Source organism: Solanum stenotomum, chromosome 6 (genome assembly GCF_019186545.1).
Source record: "Solanum stenotomum isolate F172 chromosome 6, ASM1918654v1, whole genome shotgun sequence".
NCBI classification, from domain to species: Eukaryota; Viridiplantae; Streptophyta; class Magnoliopsida; order Solanales; family Solanaceae; genus Solanum; species Solanum stenotomum.
Window position 1 is genome coordinate 12,242,046 of NC_064287.1, and position 6,000 is coordinate 12,248,045.

The following is a 6,000-nucleotide window of genomic DNA, read 5'->3' on the forward strand; positions in this document are numbered from 1 at the left end:
ATGAAATCTGTGGACTTATTTACATAGAGATAGATAGGGATGGAATATGTCAAAAAAATCCCACAGATGCCATCCCTTTTCATTTTTTACACATGGATCATTGTCACATTGCGAACGATCTAATGCTCGACTAATAACTTTTTTATTTTGGAAATCAGAAATGTGCTCAATAAGGAACTATGAGTTCCTTACCAAAACACAGATATCCACTTTGGTTCCAACACATCTAGGCAATCTAATAGTTGCATCTATTACAAAACAAAGAGCATGTAAATGAGGCGGTCGATTGCGATTAAGAAAATGGTGATCACGAACTTTTGTTAATGATTTGGCACTACACATTTTTAGTTTAGCAACAAAAAATATTTGACCGTCAACGGTTGTATATGAGAAAGACATGTCAGGTACTGTGTACCTTAGAGCTTATTCTTTATGAAAACAAGCTCTTATTTTCTTACAGCAGTGGCTGATCGTTCTAGATTCTTCACAACTCTTTATTCCTTCAACCCTTTAAAAAAGTTAACACATTACTTCATATCGAAGTTTCATACGACAACCAATTTTTGGGAAGTATCTCATGTCTTTCTTTTAGGTAGTAAGCAAAGGCATAAGATAGTTACATAAGAGATTTTATCAAATACCCCAAGCCTCATAATATATTTTTCAATATGCAACAACAACGACAATAAATTTAATGTAATCTCACTAAGTAGGGTCTGGAGAGAGTAGAATGTACGCAGACCTTAACACTACCTTAGAGGTTGAAATATTATTTCTGATAGACCCTCCACTCAAGAAAAAATATTCCAAGTAGAATAGGGAGAAATAACATAAATGAAGATAGTCATGGAAAAATACTACAATAGTCATAACAAGCTCCAATGATAATCAAAGCGTTACCAAAATCAAAGGAAAAAGACACTACAAGAGTAATACTACATAGTAAAGAGGAATGATACTAATAATAGTAACGAGGAATGAGAAAGACAAGACTCAACTAACTAACTAACCTCCTATCCCAATATATGTCCTCCATAACCTCTATCTAAGGTCATCTCCTTGATATGATGAAGCTGCTTCAAGTTACGTCTAATTATCTCTCCCTAATACTTCTTCAGCCTATCCTTACCTCTCTTAAAACCATCCATATCCAACCTCTCAAACCTTTGTACTAGAGAATCTATACATCTCTTCTACATACACCCGAACAATCATAGTCTCAATTCCCACATGTTATCCTTTATTAGGGCCAGTCCTATCTTTTTCCGAATATCTTCATTCCTAAGTCGGACACTTCTTGTATGCAAACAGATACATCTCAACATCCTTATCATTTCAACTCTCGTATATTATGAATGTGGAAGTTCTGTACTAGACAACACTCCAATCCATACAACATGGCCGGTCCAAATACCGTTGTAGAACTTGCCTCTAAGTTTTGGTGGAACCTTCTTATCAAATAGAACTCCACACGTAAGCCTCCACTTCATCCACCTTGCACCTATACAATGTGACATCATCGTCAATCTACCCATTCACTGGATAACAGACTCAAGATACTTGAAACTTCCTATTTTTTGAAAGACATGAGTATTAAGCCTCACTTTATACCAACATTAGGTGTTATGTCACTGAACTTGCACTCCAAGTATTCATTCTTGGTTCTATTCAATTTGAACCCTTTAGGCTCTAAGGCCAACCTCCAACTTAGCACTAACTCTGCCTGGAGTCTGGTCAAATAAGACTATATCATCCACAAATAACATACACCAAGGCACCTCACCTTAGCTAGGTATGTCACGTCAATTCGTCCATCACCTATGAAAATAAAAATGGGCTAGATCAACTCCGTCACAACTGAAAAGTACTCTGAGTGACCTCCCACAGTTATTACCCGGGTGTTGGCTCTATCATACATATCCTAGATCACCGAATGTACCTAACAGGTACACCTTTATCCTCTAATCATCTCCATTGAACATCTCTAGGGACTTCGTCATAAGCCTTTTTTATATCAATGAACATCATATGAAGGTCCTTCTTTCTCTCCCTAAACTGCTCTAGTAGTCTCCTTACAAAGTGAATGGCTTTAGAGCACCATAACATGAATCCAAACTGGTTCACGAAAATGAAATTAAACAACCTTGTAAGCCAATCCAACCCTACTTTGCCTACATTCTTTAGAAATTCCACCAGCATCCCATATGGTTCGATCACTATTCCTTAGGCGCCTTATGGATAAAACCCTAAAACTCCTCAACCTTAATAAACCTATAACACCCAAAAATGCGATGCCTGTATGAGTTCTCCAATTTTCTCCCCTCCCCGTTCAAGGGTTTATGAAAGTATGACTGCCACCTTTGTCTAATGAGTGTATCTTCCATAAAAAAAACATTTTCTTCCTCATACATGCATTCAAAAGTTGTTATCTTAGCTGTCATAATCGTTAACTTCGCCTCTTTCTATCCCACTTTATATATTTCCCCTTTTTTTTTCTACTTTTCCCCCTAATCCTTAATTTCCACTAAACTCACAAAAGTTATCTTCTTAGCCTCCACCTTCCTTTGGAATTCTCCATACCACCACCACTCCCCTTGAATCCACTATGATCTACCTTTCGAGACCTTTTACATCTCTCTGGCTTCATCCCTAATGCAACTAGCATTCTTATCCTACATACTATTTGCATCACTACTACGTCTCATGCCATCATTACTAACAACTTTTCCCCCATCTCGTGGGAATTGTCCATTGTTAAGCTACTCCATTTTACCCTAGGTCGGGCATCCATAACTCTCTTCGCTCGCTTATCTTTAAATCTCTACATCCATCACCAAAAGTTTATGTTGGGCCGTAAGGTTCTCATTCAGGACAACCTTGCAGCTTATACAAAGAACTTTATTAATTCTTCCTGAGGAGAAATAGTCATTTTGAGTCTTAGCCACAATACTAAGAAAGATTACCAAGTGATCATCCTTCTTTGAGAATCTCAAATTGACAACTACCAACCCAAAAGCTCTTGCAAAATCCAAAAATGAGACATTTTTTTAATTATACTGCGACACTCATTTTCCGCAAGTGAGTTGTATAGTAAGGTCATCCAAACACCACCAGAATGGAAATAATTGAGAAAGAAAGCAGAAAGGAGAAAAGAGAATAGAGAAAACTCTACAAAAATTAAGATGATTATTCAGTTGGCTACTAAACTATCTATTAATACATTATTCATTTGTCTACTAAACTTTATATTCAATACATTGCAACTGTAATTGTTTTTATTAATAAGATATTGAAGATCAAGCATTAAAACCATTATCAGAACAAACCTTCTGCAAAAAAAATTGTGCATGATCTACTTGCTAACTTAAGAAGATATGATCTTTAAAGTGAATAGAATGTCCTCTTTCTACCTTAGACAATTTATATCAGAATCTTTGTTGCATAAATTACTCTCTTGTACGGTATGTCATCAGATGTATTTTTGTCAAATTATTGCATTCTCGTCTTCGTTTACTATATGTATTGATAAATAAATAAAATTAATGCAATTTTCATACAACCTATTATACAAATATCGTACAGTTTGACTGCAACTTTGAACTTTAACTAATCGGGACTGAAATTTTGTACACAACTAAATCAAATAAAACCCTATATAGCCCCTAATTATACATTCGAACTCCTCTTGTTATTTCAGTTCTTTTGAGATGTCACCCACTCAAAATGACCTACGTTTGTAAATCCTGAATTATATCATCCCTACAGAAAATCATTTGGTTCCGTCTGAAAGCATAGAAGAAAAATGTAAGAATGTTAAAAAATATGTGGACCACGTTAATCACTTACTAACACATATAAAAGATTAAGAAGTTTATCATTCGTATCTAATCTTTCAAATATACTTGAAGGAGGAAATATACTTTCTTAAGAAGTTACATTCTTGAGGAGAAATGAAGGCGAAGAAGATCTTAATTGTAAAATTTAGTTATGATTTATAAATAAACATCACAAGAAAGTGAGATTAAGATGCATACCTACTAAGTCATCTTGTTTATCAATACAGAATCCATCTTATTTATCAATGCGAAAGCGTGTTTCAGACATGTGGAACATTCAACTTTGTCTTCCTCTCATTTCTTCTCCTATAACTAGCAATTGTATGCAGCAGTTTTTGTGATGCTAAGGAGATGAGAGGAAACCTAGCCATATTTTTACAGGCACCAATCCTTGACCTAATGGGCCTCCCCATAATAGGCTTATAGGTCTTTAAAAGGGTCTACACTATTGCCAGCCTATATCAAATACATGAAGTTATTTAGGCCCAAGAAGGAATCCAATAGATACGCGGTCTAAGTCATGTTTAATCTGTTTGATAAACCTCAATTGTTAAGTTAATCTTAGTCAATATTTGGTAGAACTTCCAAAATTCTTCCACTTTGTGCAATCATTAACTTAATCTTAAAATTTGGGATAAGGCATATGTATTCCCCAAACTATGATCGAAATCTCAGCGACACATCTTAACTTAATTCGAGTCCTATTACCCACCTAAACTCATTTTTGCTAACGTGGTATCTTCAACGAGATAAAGTTGATTGTGTCACTACATAAAAAAATGATCTTTAGCGATAATTAGTTAACGACAAGAGCGTAACTACCGTGAAAAATATATTTTTAGCAATATTTAACACTCTTTATAAATGTCCATAAAGCCTATAGAGACACTGGATCCAATGGAAATTAACTAATGCCGGTAAAGGCTTTATCACTCTTTGTTAATGTGTATATTTATAGCTACTAAAAACTATTTTTGTTGTAGTGTGTATAACACGCGCCGTCACGTGTGTAAATATTTTTAATTTTTAATTCTTTTATTTTATTCTTTTAAATTTTTCTAAAAAAAATTAAATTATTGTTTTTAGAAAAAATTTCTTATTTTCTTTATCTTGTATTAAAGTAGTGATAATGCATAAGTACCTCTTAGACTATGACCGAAATCTCATAGACACACCTAAACTTAACTAGGGTCCTATTACCCCCCTAAATAATTTAAAATGGAATAAATACACCACAAACGCTGACATGACATAGAGAGTGTGCACACTCTCTTGAAGGCAAGTGATGAATGCACAAATTGGACACGTGTCTTTTTTTATTGATAATTTTATAATTAGTTAGTACACATAATTATATTTATTGATAAAAAAATTTATATATATATATATATATAATCATTTTTATTTCTTTCTTTGTAAAATTTTTATTTTAACTTCTTTTCACTTTAAACTTTTTTTAATTAATTTATTATCTTTTCATTTTAATTATTTTTAGAAAATTATGTGTATTTTTTAAAAAAAAATAATTGAAAAGTGTCTTTTCAGTTTGACATTTTAATTTTTTTTTATGTTTTATTTGATTTTCCTCACTTATTTTGATATCCGTTCAAAATTAACTTATTTTAAATACCAGACATTTGAAATCAAATCAAAACGAAAGACAAGGAAAATCAAATCAATAGAAAAAAATTGATACAAGGTAAACAAAATGTGTATTAACTTAATTTAAATACAAGATAAAAAAACTAAGAATATTTAACAAAAAGATTAAGATTAAAAAATTAAGAATTTTTTTTTAAATTTTTTTTTATAAATAATTTCTAATTAAAAAATAAAACTAATAATATTTACACACATGGTGGGCGAGTGTGTACAAACACCATCAACTTGGGTGGTTGAAGGTGCCACATCAGCACATATGGTGCACAAAAATGCAAAAAAAATAAATGAGTTCAGGGGGTAATAGGATCTTAATTAAGTTTAGGTGTGTCTCTGAGAATTCGGTCATAGTCTAGGGATACTTATGCCTTATCCCATTAAACTAAGTTAATACACATAATTTTTTTTAAAAAGCATCCCTATATTTAAACTCTTTTTGTTTTTTTTTCATTTTTTCTTACTTCATTCATTGTTTTTTCTCTTTCTTTTTTAATGGAATAATTAC

At 32.7% G+C, this 6,000-nt stretch overlaps 1 long non-coding RNA gene across 1 annotated transcript in view; it reads right to left on the reverse strand.

Annotated features, from left to right (window-relative positions):
- Nucleotides 1-4,140, reverse strand: part of LOC125867758 (uncharacterized) — a 32,845-nt gene extending 28,705 nt beyond the window's left edge. The window contains exon 1 of the long non-coding RNA XR_007446666.1: nt 4,035-4,140. This is a non-coding gene — a long non-coding RNA (uncharacterized LOC125867758). The remainder of the gene's footprint in view (nt 1-4,034) is intronic.
- Nucleotides 4,141-6,000: the final 1,860 nt, after the last annotated feature.